The sequence below is a fragment of the Ruditapes philippinarum genome, unplaced genomic scaffold (genome assembly GCF_026571515.1).
Source record: "Ruditapes philippinarum isolate M1 unplaced genomic scaffold, ASM2657151v2 ctg1375_1_1_1_1, whole genome shotgun sequence".
NCBI lineage: Eukaryota > Metazoa > Mollusca > Bivalvia > Venerida > Veneridae > Ruditapes > Ruditapes philippinarum.
Genome location: NW_026857788.1, coordinates 47,409 through 64,166, shown reverse-complemented (window position 1 = coordinate 64,166; position 16,758 = coordinate 47,409).

Sequence of the window (16,758 nt, the reverse complement as noted above, 5' to 3'; positions counted from 1 at the left end):
AATTTCGACTTAGTAACTCGAAATTTCGACTTAGTAACTCGAAATTTCGAGTTACTAACCCCAAATTTCGACTTACTATCTCGAAATTTCGAGTTACTAACTCGAACTTTCGACTTACTAACTCGAAATTTCGACTTACTAACTCGAAATTTCGACTTACTTACTCGAAATTTCGACTTACTAACTCGAAATTTCGACTTACTAACTCGAAATTTCGACTTACTTACTCGAAATTTCGAGTTACTTATCTCGAAATTTCGAGTTACTAACCCGAAATTTCGACTTACTATCTCGAAATTTCGACTTACTAACTCGAAATTTCGACTTACTAACTCGAAATTTCGACTTACTAACTCGAAATTTCGAGTTACTTACTCGAAATTTCGAGTTACTTATCTCGAAATTTCGAGTTACTAACCCGAAATTTCGACTTACTATCTCGAAATTTCGACTTACTAACTCGAAATTTCGACTTACTAACTCGAAATTTCGACTTACTAACTCGAAATTTCGAGTTACTTATCTCGAAATTTCGACTTACTAACCCGAAATTTCGACTTATTAACATTACAAGAATGGCCAAAGTTATAAGTTAGATGATATAAGATATAGTAGGGAGTGCCGTTGAACGATGGAGATGGAGAATCGGGTGCCTGGACAAAAACTATTGAAATTAAAATAAAACTTAGTAATGGCACGTACACAACCGACCTAAAACACAAGGCTTCCTTTAATTTGTACGTTCAGGCGTTCTTCACACGTTGTATTGTATCCCATCTGTTCGAACATATCTTTTCACTAATCATATTCTTCTCATCTCTGTGAATAAAACGATCCTATACTTCACGTGTGGGACATCTGAGAAAAGTATCGCGGCGTGGCCAAAATAGGGCGTGCTGAGGCCTTTGTCAAAATTGTTTGACTGACTATATTTCTTGTAAAATCGGATGCTTTTATATTACTCCAAACATATATATAACAACAAGTTCCACTTTTATCAACTTTTATCAACACAATATGAATCAAAGTATTAGTAAATAATGAATAATGTTACAAAAACATTCTTAGTATAAAGAAACGTGACAGACTAACTGGCCTATACACGCCATTTAAAACTTATTTAACACATGATATTGCACAGTTTACAATAGAGTGGGTTTTGGACTTGTTGTTTCTCCACATGATGGTTGTATGTGTGCTTAAGAAAAAGAAACATCCGGTTAACACGGAAATGTGGAAAGTGTGATTTTAAACCCTCCTGCACAAAAAAGCGAAGCATATGTTCTGTATGTGTGGACAATTTGACCCTATTAAATTGTTCTGTTAAATAAATGTTAAAGGTGCTCTATCAATGTGCAACAGCTACACACGAAAGAAAGTATCTTGAATTCAATCCTTGCTTTCACCTGCTTTTATATTGTTCCCAACATATATATTATAACAAGTATCACTTTTATCAACTTTTATCAACACAATATGAATCAAAGTATTAGTAAATAATGAATAATGTTACAAAAACATTATTAGTATAAAGAAACGTGACAGACTAACTGGCCTATACACATCATTTAAAACTTATTTAACACATGATATTGCACAGTTTACAATAGGGTGGGTTTTGGACTTGTTGTTTCTCCATATGATGGTTGTATGTGTGCTTAAGAAAAAGAAACACCCTGTTAACACGGAAATGTGGAAAGTGTGATTTTACATCCCCCCCCCCCCTCCACAAAAAAGCGAAGGATATGTTCAGTATGTGTGGACAATTTGACCCTATAAAATTGTTCTGTTAAATAAATGTTAAAGGTGCTCTGTCAATGTGCAACAACTACACACGAAAGAAAGTATATTGAATTCAATCCTTGCTTTCACCGGCAACCAATGAAAGTCGTGCAATGTAAGTCGAAATTTCGAGTTACTAAGTCGAAATTTCGAGTTACTAAGTCGAAATTTCGAGTTAGTATGTCGAAATTTCGAGTTACTAAGTCGAAATTTCGAGTTAGTAAGTCGAAATTTCGAGTTAGTAACTCGAAATTTCGAGTTAGTAACTCGAAATTTCGAGATAAGTAACTCGAAATTTCGAGTTAGTAAGTCGAAATTTCGAGTTAGTTAGTCGAAATTTCGAGTTAGTAAGTCGAAATTTCGAGTTAGTAACTCGAAATTTCGAGATAAGTAACTCGAAATTTCGAGATAAGTAACTCGAAATTTCGAGTTAGTAAGTCGAAATTTCGAGTAAGTAAGTCGAAATTTCGAGTTAGTAAGTCGAAATTTCGAGATAAGTAATTCGAAATTTCGAGTTAGTAAGTCGAAATTTCGAGCTAGTAACTCGAAATTTCGAGTTAATAAAAAACATACACCTGGCACTAATGCTCTTCCGTACTTATGAGCCAATTGCCAAGATCTTTATAAATTTTGTAGAGGTCCATAGGGCAAATCTTTTTTGTCAAAGTTTTTTATTGCAATAACGTACATACTAAACTTTGACTAACTCGGCAAAGAAATGCTGAGTCAAAAGTTAATTGCAAACATGCATTATATGAGTAAGAACGCGCTCACATTTCCTCTTATTCTAAGATTAATTACTTTCCATGGTAAAGCATTTTTCTTTATAGACCGGTATACTAAGACAATGTTATGACCAGAAAGTATGGCATTTAACACTTTTATTTGAAATTGACCTAGTACAAAACGCTTAAGTTGGCATGCAATATTTCGGGAAAAAAGTTTACATTTAGTGTATGAAAATGGAAATGTAAAAACGCGCTTTTTAAAGAGTGTACCAGAAAAAATTAACGAAAATCCATCATATCAAGCAGAGTAACTCTCGCCGAACGTTGCAGTAAATGGCGAATGTCACTCTTTTTTTCTTTTTTCAGTTTACCATAGATTTGACTTGATTTTTAAACTAGCTGATTATATTAAATTGAGATTATATTTCATCCATTCGGATAATATAAAGGTATTCAAAGGTCGGATAAACAATATGGAAAGCCGTACAGGATCGAAAATATGCGCCGCAGTTTGCGGTTCCGTTCCCGAGTTCCTATGCTCACAATACTAACACTGGCTAATAATGTTAAATATTAATGCATCAATGTATGTGTGTAGAACTTTCACTATTGACAAGTGTTTTCCTTACCTTAGAACTAGAGACTTGGTTCATGTGTGTAACACTACGCCTCATGACGTTGAACTGTTGCCCATGCATGTATAAGACATGGTCCTGATTGAATTACTTGCATTTTTATCAGCAAAGGCTAAATTGAGATACAACCTGTGTCATGACCAATTTTCCCGTGATAATACCATTATTTTTTTAGATTAGGATTCTGAAAGTTTGTCTTTTGAGACTAAAGTAAACAACAAATTCAAAACAATGAAACTAAATGTGTTTCTCGGAAACACTACAATTCTTTTGACACTGATAATTCACTTGCTGTGTAGGATATTGTCACTGGAAAAAATAATGATACCCAATTCCCATGTCACATTCACATATTATTCCTGTTGAATTCAATTAGAGGAACGCTTTGTTGGCTAAGAAGCGATAGGAAATACAGTAAAAGGGTTTGCGTGTTGCTATCACGCACTTTCATTGAATTAATTCTAAGAGCCATCTCACATTCATTCAAACACATATTACAATAGCCACTGCTAGCTTTTTCTTATTTACAGGGGCAATCAGATGGAAGGTAAACATAGCAGTAAAAGGTTTTAAAAGAAAATATCATTTTTGTACAAAATTTAATATAAAACAAATCATTAAGATAAAGATAAAAACCATAAGAGATGATCATGCAATGATATTGTAATGAAATTGCACACTTTTGATGGACATGTAAATAATATTATATGTCAGTCTCAGAAAATTACAATGTATATAAATGCATATATAGATGAATTTCTGAGGTTGCATCTCCCATTTTTAAGACAAATGTAAAATGCAAAACTGACCCGACTGACCGAGGAATGAAACGAAAAATATTTTTTAGAAATTGCTAAATACATTGTAACTACAGACAAGTCAGATGTTAATAGGAAAACAATGGTCGCTGTTTGACATTCTTCCTTATTATTAAAATCACCAAATGTTAAAACAGATCAATATACAATCTTACAGATATTCGTTACAAAGATCATAACGCAAACATTAGAAGCAACTTTTGTCCTCGACATCTGTTTGTGTCATTTGTAATAAAATCTAATTAACCAGGAAATCTATGTCTAATGTTGCTTCGATCATATTTTAACAAGATTTAGATTATTCATTAAGTTTGCATAATCGGTAGATCTAATATAGACATGTATAGCAAAATGGGCCATAACTGTTTCATTATATCAAGAATGTTGTTTAGGCTGATTAAAGCCATTTATAATAAAATATTTTATAAACATTTTTTGATGCTGTTTACTTAACATTACGGTCGTTACCTGAAAAAAATGTAACAAAGAATCAATCAGTGTGCGTAAACAGAATAAAATATTCCAATTGCTATTTTAGTAGTAGACGGGTTTGATTTTCAGAAAAGACCCTCCGTTAAGAGTCTAACGGCATTTTTTAGTACAAGCAGGTAGTCAATCGTTTTTACATAATTCGGGTACGCTGAATCCATTTTTTGCTCTACCACGGCTGTACTCAAAGTCCTTGACCTTCTAAAGGTCAAATCAAAATGACCGCCATTGTCCTTTACCATCTACTTAAAAAATTATTATTTCTGGTACATATCGTATCGTATGTCCGTTAATCTACATGGAATAAAGTTTCAATTACTTTTAGCAATAATTGGCTGATAATTATACATGCTAAATGTAAATATTTTAAATATTGCCTGTCATCTTCACAGGTCAACAACTATGTCTCTGGGCCCGCATGTCCTTGCAACAATATATATTGTACGACCCGATTTAAAATAGAAAAAAAAGAACAACAACAGAATCCCTAAAAACAATCAAAACGGCAAAATTGAAATGATGTAGGCTCGATTTGACTGAGCCTGTACATGAACGTTACTTGAAATTGCAAGGTACCGTCCAAGCACCCTAGCACCGGCCTACACAAAATTCATATATCAAACGGGGAATTTCGAAATTTGGAATTTAGAAACATCCGCAGATGTGTCTATACGATATTTTTATTGTTGTATTGATATAGCTACTTTATAAAGGGTCTTATTTATCAATCAAACTTTAAACATGCCTAAACATGGTTAAAAACAGATCATCTATTTATAAATTGAAATAAACTCAAATAAATGGTAAAGTTATTTTAATCTTTATTATCTTTCACTTTGAGTAAAAAAGTCTCGCAAACATGAACCATAAATGGTCTACGAGCTTGCACTGTCTTACGGTTTATGAATAATATAGAGTAAAACATTATAGGTCTACCGCGGGTATTTGATGATGGTACATGCAAAGAAGATTAGACAGATAATTGATACCAATTCTGCAATTAATATATTGACGATTCACTGCTGTTTACCCTTTTTTATTAACACAAAATGATTTGATAGAGCATTTTGTTTTGTTTTTTGCTACTAAATCATGTAACATATGCCGTCGAAGCCTATGTCTTTAAATTTTGTGCGTTTTGCCTGAATTCATTGATATTTATTCATTCATTGTCCTAGTTAATATCAACGTCTTCATTATAATTATGTCACTTTGCCAAGGACGCTGCGACTTATTCTATCTCATAATTTAAAATCATTCAAGTGACTAAGATATATTCAAATCTTCATACTGATTATGTTCTCGTATTGGCTATCTTTCAAGAAATTGACGAGTATCTTATTACATTTTGATATAACATATTTTGATGTCATTTGCAACTATATAATTATTTAATCTCATATTTTTTCTACTATCACTCCATAAAATTAGTTTGGTATTTCTTAGTGTAATTTTAGTCACTAAAATGTGTACTAACTATTTTTGCACTATCCTGACAATTATGAAAAACAAAGATAAACAAGGGTGTGCCACTTTCCTTGTTAATCTTGTTTTACATCCTAGTGTTTAAGCATTATAAGTAGTCCTAATGTGCCACAAATGTATGCCCAGTTATGCCAATATCCATCTAATGAATGACAGAATTTATGACCGGACATGACCTTCAAACTATGGCCTTTAATGTCTGAAATCTTACTTTATGCGACAATTCTTTTCTCACTCAAGACAAATTGCTTCAAAGTACAACGTATTAATTCTTAGATCTTGCTGAATAACACATATATGAACTGGACATGGCAACAAATGCACTCTCATACCATGACTTTTGAAATACAAGTGTGACATTGAAACATTTGTCCGCTACATGTTGTCTTACGAAGAGGCACCATATTTATCCCAAATGATTTTTAATTCATCCATGAATGACAAAATCGTTAACCAGACTTTTTAGACACTTTAAGGAAATATTTTGTTCGAAGTGAAAGTATGATTTTGATCTTTGATTTACATCAACAGACGGGTTTACATGTGACTCATTGTCCCAATGTGCCATATATTTATGCAGAATTATTATTTCAAAAGGCATCAATTAATGAGAAAGTTATAGATCGGACACAACCATCTTGTTACGTTTATATCATGATTTATGATATAGAAGTTTAACTGTAGACATAACCCTGCTTGCGCATGACACGACCTTTTTTAAATTACACCTTAACGCAGTTATTGTCGTTCCAGGACGGCGGCCTATACAATTAACAAGATTTAAATATTTTTACCTGTACACCGCCTGCTCTAGGTCAATCAAAACAGATAATTTAATACCACATGATAACAAAATAGACGACAAAAGTCCTAACACAGAGGCCTCAAGCACCATTTTCTTGTCGGGTTACCTATATTAGCAAATGAAATACTATCCTCATGCACGAACCTCGGAACTAGTATATAGGGGCTTCCATGGGATAAACACCATATGGAATATTTCTCTTACAAGAAGAAACATTAACTCTATTATTCAGGAAAGTAGTCTATTTCATGAAAAAAAAATATTTTTCAAATGCCAGCCTTGATGGCGATTCCTAAATTACTTTTGGAAATACTAAGACTTTTTTTTAAATATCATGTCGAGCATGAACAATTGTTGACCGGGTTCCCCACTAATGAACTTTTACAAACTTGTCTTTCTTGCTAGACATGACTCTGATCTTTGGACTGTTGAATTGGCTCTCAATCACTACACGTCCCAGTACATGTTCTTGCGCCATTAACATTGACATAAGAAATAACCAAACAATTTTCATGGTATCCCTGTTTAATGATTAAGTAATAATATAAAGTACATCATTTCCCAATCCATTATAGGCTGTATATTTATGCTCAACTTTTTCAAAATACATCTCTTAATGACAGAATACTAAAATGCACATCTTTTTTCAAGCACTTTCAAGTCTTACTTGAGGGGTTGAGCTTCAAACCTGGGTCTTTCTTATGACATTGTATCCATGTGCCACACATTAATGCAATTTATTTCAAAATATATCCAAAATGACAGATATGGACGGGATTAAAAACGGACAGATAGGGACAAGCTCTTACTGAAAAATTTGTGAAGATGTCTGTATCTTCATGTTTGTTTCTTACTCCAAAAGCAGCCTTTTGCCTCCCATAACCAATGATTCATTCTATAGTTTGGGGGTACACGGAATTAATCTAAACGCATAATTGTGATCGCAAATACCCCTAACTGACACAAGAGGACGCTCGGACAGATAGACAGACGAACATACATTTGAGCAGGTCCCCCCTCAGGGCGATACAAATTCAATTTAAAAAAACATCGCAATAATTTGAAGAACATGCATTGTATTCTAAGAAGTATAAAAATAACATCTCCATGACAAAGTGAACGCAAATGTGACTCTCATTTACGTTGTATTAGGGTATAAATTGTGACCCTTTTGCACCATAACGTTTGTAGTTTTAATGGATGTTTTTCAAAATCTGCACTTGGAAGTCTTAATTAGTATCACTGCACTTCTTATAAAAGAAAACATGCCTGGTTAAATGCCTTCTTGTGCTTGTTAACTTTAAATATATTAATGTGTATAAAACATAGGAAATTGTCAGCCATTTTGAATTCCAAGATGGCTGCCACAATAAATTTTATTGTTTTTGCATCTATTCTTCTCGTCCACACTTCAGCAGACTAAAATTAACAAAACCTTAAATTAAAATGCCAAAAAAATATGTATATATCTCGCCCATGGGAAAATAAAAGTAAAATTAAAAAATTCAATGGCGGCCATTTTGAATTTGATTTTTAAAGGTCAAGGACTAAAAATACAGCCGTGGTAGAGCAAAAAATGAATTCAGCGTACTCGAAATAGGTAAGTAAGCCCAACTACCTGCTTGTACTAAAAATGCCGTTAGGATGAATATTTTCCCAAAACCAAACCAGTCTATAGATTTGGCGAGCCAATTTGCTTTTCATAGAAAATATTCTGACATTTTTTTTTCATTCTTAATATCGCGTGTTATTATTTTAATCATAATGTAAACAATAATCATATAATCCATATAGCAAATATTAAGGTTTATGCAAAACAAATTTATAATTTTCATGTGTATAATACCAGCGGAACGCTTTCCATCCAAATACCTGATATTGTAAAAAGCGACATGATATTGTTTTGGTGTTGATCTTTTTATCGCAAGTATCAAGAAGTGTAAACATTGTAAATTGAAATCCAAAATGAAATTATTATGTATAATGATTTTCCTCCCTAAAACAAAAAAGTACTTGTTAAGCAGTTCCAGTTTATATTCTTTTACCACCAAATATTTATATATAAAGAGAGATAAAAAGATTAGATTTTGATCAATCATGTACGAGCCACAATATCTATAATGTGATATGGCGTATATCTAGGCAGAGATACATAATACTCCAGCATTATGACTTGTCATTAATACTGAAATGGAACATTTGACATTGTTATATCTATTTTGGCGTCGCCATAACATCTATCAATCACTTTTATGGATAAACATCACAGTTATATATGTTGTTTGTGTCCGGTAAGACTATTAAGAATCACAATATATAGACGGAAATGGTATTGTAACTGACACGTATAAATTGTATAAGGCATTTGTACTTTACGAGAAGAAATATCAAGGATATTTTTGAAAATCGTGCTATTATATCTTGAGATAATTCTCATTGATGCAAATCGTAAAATATCCTAATTGTTCAATAAATAAAAAAAAATATATTGAAACTGTTGAAACATAGGCCTGGATGACACTTTCTTCATATCAATATATACAGCTCAGGCATATTAAAGATATTATTCAAGAAAAACAGGCTGCAGTTTGATCGCATCTTTACATATCTAAAGGTTGTGTACAATGAAACATAGTTTGTATGAACTGTCATAATCTTTTCTTTTTTTGTAAACAGGAAAATCCAAAAAGTGTAACGCTTGACATCGCTTTTGACACGTTGAAATATTACATTTCACTGATACATATACAAGATTTCTGTTTTGAACGTTTCTATGTTTTTAATTAAAAAGGGGGAAAACATGTCATTTTTCCATTCCTTGAAAGGTTAAATTTTGAAAAGGAGAATATTAACATAAAAATATATAATGTTCAGAAAAATAGTGATTGAAAAGGGTTGAAACAGATTAAAATAGAATACAAATTAACAATGTACAAACGTAGCATCGCAGTTAGAAATTATTGCTATACAAGATTTTCCTCATCTTCAAGATGTCTGTTCTAAACATCTCTAAGTCTTCTTCAATGTATAAATAAAAAGTCAAGACAGTATCCCATTCTTTCGGAGTATTTTATTTTTAAAGGACAAATAGTTAGTTTAATATTGATCGACAAAAGGTTGAAACAAAGTATTTAATTTTACACTGAATTAACGCAGCATCGCATTCAGAAATGTCATGTACAACAAAGTACATGAAGTAATTCTGTTGGACAGGTGAAAAAACTGAGAATTCAAGAATAAATATCAATTTTGTACCGTTGTTCTAAGTCCGGAAAACATTCAAGTACATTTGCACTATTGATAGCATTATTACTTGGTGGGGTTCGAGGTTCAGATATTCATTTTTTTGGGTGTTGGTGCCTCGTTTTTGGTTCATTCAAAGGAGAAGATGATGTTTGTGGAGATAAAAGCTGCATCTGTAAAGTCTATTAGGTGCTTTAGAACTTAATGAAATATTCTTATTTTTTAATTTTTAGGAAATAATCATGAGAAAACTGACAGATTACAAGATATGTCGCTCAAGATAAAGATTGAAATGTCTGACAATTATGTTTATGTACAGAAAAATTCCTCCATTTATTTTTACTAAATGACCTTCTTAGATTAGCGGACTACCTCATGAAGGAAGAGGTTAAGACTGGTTGGAGTGTTTCGATTATTCAGAAATAAAATGCATCTATGTTTTACAATTATCGAAAAAGTATGTTTTGTACAGACTAAACTCTATACTTCAAAGAATATTCTGACGAGGAACGTTGTGCAAATATTGCTGATGTAAGAAATGATGACCCCGAATGGTATTTCATAGAACTGAAAGATATAAAGCAAAAGAACATCTAATCACTTTAGACCTTGATTCTGATGGGATGGATAGGCAGACGACTGCGGTAGAATGTAATTTTCCAAATCAAAAGGTTGTTGATTTGCACATATCAAACAAAAATCATCAGAAATGATACAGTGGCCGCAAAAGTAAGGAAATCTATTTAACTCTAACTAGAGATCCAGTAGAACCGAGGGTGAATATGAATGCGTCGGTTGAAACCGTGATGAAGAATATCAAAATGGTGCGAATGCGGAGAATCATAAAGTCAAAAAGTTAGGCTTGAAAATAGAAAAATAAATGTTGTTTTTTTTGTACTTTAGGCGTTCTTTAGGGATTCTGAATATTTTCATTATCTGAAAATTGTAAAGTCACCCTAAGGATATGTTGCCCGCTTTTTAAACTTTTAGTTTATACAGAATTTGTTTTAGTTTGATATCTGTGTAGGAAGCCATAAACTTATAGACACACTCTCGCAACCGTTCCTGGAACCAACTAGTACAGAACAATGAGTGTAAAGTTTCTTGATCAAGCAAACAACAGCAAACGGGGTTTGAACACACACGGCTAGAGGCCCTTAGAATACTTGTCTGATGCGTTAAGCACTCGTCGATGGCGAAGGAAATTTGTCTTTTGGCGTTAAATATGTGATATGCAGGCCTCATAAACTCTGATCCACGTTCAGAATGCCTTTATATTTAGTTCCGCTCACTGTTTTCTCGTTAAGGGCACAAAGCGCAAAATCAAAAATGGACGTCGACATAGCTGTGGGGCAGAATTCCAAGTATTTAAAATATTGACAAAAACAATGGAAATGTATCATTCGAATATTCATATAAAATATTGATTGGAAAAAATGTTGAAAGTTGGGTTCTAAAAGAGCATTTATATCATGAATAATGATAATTTGTTCCGAAACAATTTCTATTAGCTTTAAAAAATAATATCTGATCGTGTATCTCATTGATTCATTTATAATTATTTTGTGTTTTATAGTCACATATATATTAAATAATATCAACATAATCATTTGTGATAGTTCAGACCTTCCATTACGAACTAATTCACATAAAAGTAAGTAGGACTGAATAATTTCAAGCTACTATTTGTCATTCCTCTGTTTTATTAAACTGACCAAAAGTCGAAATGGATCAATAAATGATCAAACAGTAGTCGATTCAAACACCATGATACACATGATATAAAGTTGAGAAACAACTTTTGCCTGCGATGATAGTTTTCGTATCGATATATGTATTTGCCATTGGTTATAAAATCCTGTTATGCTGACCCATGACATATATGCTCATTTTTGGGTGATTCACGAATATTTAGATGTTAGGATATCTTTGGCATACAATTGAGCCTACCATGCAAATGTTAAGTTTAAACCACGGATTAATATTCAATTTAATTAGGATCAGTGTTTAAACATAGTTTATTTTTAACAATGAATACAACATGTTAATACTTAACAATAAGTAGATACATAAATGAAAAAGGTTTCTTGAATTAAAAAGGATTTGATATGAAAGCTATATAGCTTGCATATAAAGTATTCTCCTATTTATTTATACCAGGTGATTAAATAATGACAGTATGTGTAATGTTGTTTGAAAGAATGCATTTTACTTTTTATCAGTTTTAGAATGTAAATGAAATTCTAAAGAATCAAGCTGCAAATTAATTCATAGCATTTGTTCAAAAGATCCAAGTTTAAAGAAAATAAATGTTCCGATAGAATGAGAAAGTTTTAGAAGATTCAAATAGGAAACGGTAAAAAAAGAATTAAAAAATGAAATTTAAAATGCATATTTATTATATTAACTTTTCCCTTCTCTTAGATAAATGCACTTGTATGGTCAATCAAAAATGTAGAAACTATATCATAATTATATACGTCACAATATCTATAATGTGATATGGCGTATATCCAGAAGACAGAGATACATAATACTTCAGCATTATGACTTGTCATTAATATTGAAATGTAATATTTGACATTGTTATATCTTTTTTGGCGTCGCCATAATAGCTATCAATCACTTTTATGGATGAACTTTACAGTTACATATATTTTGTTTGATTCCGCCGGTAAGAGCATTAATAGGCGTACAAAATATATACATGTGTAGACGGAAAAGTTTTGAATGTTACTAAGACGTATCAATTATATAAAGCGTTAGTACATTAAATAAAAGATAGATCAATGTTTAAAAAATCGTGCTATTATATATAAAGATAAATATCTCATGATGCAAATAAAAAAGTTGATTGATAAAAAAGAAGCATACATTATATTGTCATTTCAACTTACAAAAATCCTTGTATACCAATGTGATGATTAAAATTTATTCCAATATATCGATCGTTTCTGTTCAAAGTTAAAAGTATCCTTTCTTTACAGGCCTCTTAATATTCCGCACCAAGACAATCAGTCTAACCTGTCGTCTGAGCGGAAAATGGGCCAAAAGCAGTTGAAATGCGTTTAATAAAAAGCCTTAGCCTTAGGAAATATGACCAACGTTAAGATTATACGTTGTCTATTTCAACAAACCTTTTGTCTTTACTCAAAGACTTTGCGGCTGAAATTCTTTCTACAGGGAAAATTTAACAAATACATTGACTTAACCCATTAAATATTATTGAAGAAAAGCATTCAGCCTTTTGCTCGCATTTAAACATAATAAATGAATGGTTGCGATGAAACATATCTTGTATGAACCGTCTTAGTTGTATTTGCTTATTTGCCAACAGTCATTCCCCGAAAAGCGTAACGTTTGACGTCATTTGTGACACAATAAGATATATTACATTTCGATAATCCATTGTTTTTCCAATTCTACAATTTTTATGTCTTCAATGTAATAAAAACCCTAAAATTTTCCTTTCATGGAAAGGTTGGGTTGTTTTTAAAGACACTGTTTTAGATAAAAGTGTATAACATTCATCTAAATTTCGATGTACAAAAGAATTTAACTTTCCTTTTTTGTGTGTAAACTTGAATGCTCATCGTGAGCATAAATCTTTGGTAATATGGTGAATTTTCTGAAAATAGTGAAGTTAAACATACAAATGTGAATGTTTTTGTAGAGAGAAAGCTATCGAGCTAGCTTACAGAACGTCGTTGGTTCAACTCGAGTGCCCGTTTGTGCCTGAAATAGCGCACAGAGGGACACCCGAGGTGTGGAGGAAGACTCCACAAGTAAGGCTTAAAAGTCGCCGTATATGGTGCAACATAAAACCAAATCAAAATTATTTTTTTTGATTCATACTAAGACAAAACTGCCGATATGTTGAATAATATAAATTTTACCTTGATCTTAAAACAACGTTGACAGTCAATGTCAAATTATTGAATATTGCTTAAATTGTGATAACTTTCTTTTTTTACAGATTGCATTCATATTTTAAAGGGAAAAAAAACACAAATTACAACACCTTCACGTTGAAAAATTAAAGCATGATCATGATAGGATGGTCAGATACAAAATTAGATTTTTAAAATGATGTTTCTTCGAAAATTCTTTACTAGTTTACTTCCTCTGATGTTGTCTTGAGATCATCGAAAAGTTAATTTGGAATTAATTGATCAAGAAAAAGAATGGTAATTAATTGATTTTAGAAGCGTAATTCTAATTATTCTTATCTTGCACAAAGATAATCATGGACTGTTGTTTCACACGTTTAATACTAAGGTTTAAAAAAACAACATATGTTTGATTCATTATGGCATAACATTGTACAGATAGGACATGCATACAACTGGAAATAATCTGTTACGATAAGATGAAGATTTACATAATTTCATTTATCTTGAGAATGTATAACAATAAATTGCATTGTTGTTTGATTTAAAAACATCTGCTGTATCTATCTATCTATTCCGTTTATAACTAAATGTTGCTCGTTGTTTGGTATTTATCGCGTTTCAATGAGATCCTTTTTATGTATATACGTCAAACATAAAAGACACGTTTTTATAATGAATTAAATTGTATACTTTTAAACAATTGATTGCGTATTTCCTATTAATTGGTTAGTTCCATATATTGGAAACGACTTTAAAAAAATAAATATATCATTTATTTCGGCCCATTTCAAAAAAAAAATGTACTCAATTTTGATATTAGAAAATAATGATTATTGCTACACAGTCGCTTTGTTAATATAAAATAAACATATTTTGACTTCACACAAAGTAGTTATGTCATGTACACTACAGGTGGTTACAATATGAATACACAGTGTCATTAAAAAAATCAGTTTTTTTAAGAGAAGACTAACTTTACTTGACTTGTAATAGGGAACATAACTACCCATACAAAGTTAATTCATTCTTTTTTTTTTCACATACACATTCAGTAAGAATTTCATAGATTTCAATAAACTTGTGTGATTAAATGATCTCATTGAAACGCGATAAATACCAAACAACGAGCAACATTTAGTTATAAACGGAATAGAGTAGATAGATACAGCAGATGTTTTTAAATCAAACAACAATGCAATTTATTGTTATACATTCTCAAGGTAAATGAAATGATGTAAATCTTCATCTTATCGTAGCAGATTATTTCCAGTTGTATGCATGTCATATCTGTACAATGTTATACCATATTACTCAAGAATGAAGATAGTATATCTGTAATGAAACAAATTTTTACAGAATTTTATTAAGGTTGTTGAATTTATGGTTATATTTTATTATGCTACACAGAATAACATTTTCGTGAGCACAAAATTGAACCGCGTTAAAGCTTTTTACATGAATTCTGAAACTCTCTCATAATTTAAATTGGCGTCTAATTATATTTCTATTTCTTGCAAAAGTTCAGATGAAAATCCAGTACACGTTTGTTATAAGATTCCATAGACTCTGATTCGGCTTCATAATTACATTATACTTACCAATACCTCGCTTACTGTTGTTTCTTAGAATTACCATAGAGTGTGGTAATTGTGTTAATAATATTTCAGGAGGGTTCAAAGCTCTTGTGAATTATACTGTCTTTATTACTGTCTTATGTTCTATTTATCGATGCTGGAAAACAACGTTACAGTTCATAAATGTATGCATGAATATTTCATATCATTTACGTATTAGCAAGCAAAATCAACATAAATGTACATAAAGTTTACTTCTAGCAACAAAAGTTTATTAGTGTATCGTTATTGATAGTCAATATTTATAAACAGAAAAAACCAAAAGAAACAAATTACCTGTTTTTTGATGGAATTTAAATTAGCTCTTTATTACAACTATTAAAACGTTCGCTGCATAATCTATAAAACGCTATTACCTCGCTCAGTACAGGAGGTTTATATCTCCTAGTGTTTTTATCTTGGCCCGATTTCTTTTGATTTGCGATAGGTACACGTTACAGATTATCGCCTTAACCCTCATATCATCTAAAAATTTGTATTTAATGTTGATGCCAATTTTAATCATGTAAATTAAAAAGTAATTCGAAGCACACGCGATAAAAAAATTTTATATTTGAACAAGTTGAATGTTTGGGGAAAACTAACGAGTTCCAAAGATGTGGATTTTGTACAAAACGCAAATGATAGTTTTAAAAAATATAATTAATTTTGATACAATGCTGCAAAATACTTAGTAGTAAAACTTTCAATCTTTAGAGTAACAATAAAATAAAACTTTTAAGATTTTTTTGTATCTTGTATAAATGTCTCATGGAGTTTAAACTCTTGTTAAACATGTGCTTAAAACTTAATTATAGAATTTGTATAAGTGTACACTCCTAAAAATGAGAAAATTGGTCATTTGTTTATGAAAGAAAGCAGAGAAATTGGTTAAAAATGTTTAAAATGAACTCTTGAAGAGTATGACTTTCTATACGTGTATGTATTTAACTTAACCTAGGGTTAATGAGATGAACATATGATCTTATCAGATGACCAAACAGAACGCTAAAAGTATCCTATCAGTGTGGCCGCAGTTAATTTCTCTTAATTTATGTGTTTATGTGTTATTATTAGAATTAAGATTTATTCAATTATTCTTCTTAAATGGATTAATACAATTACTTAATAACTTTTGTAAAATGGATTAAATACCGGATTTGTTTGTAATTTGATTTAAAGTGAAAATGTTTTGGTTATAACAACTGACTTCTGCTTTTGACTTGATTATCCATTTATATTTCCCACATGGATTGCTACAAGAATG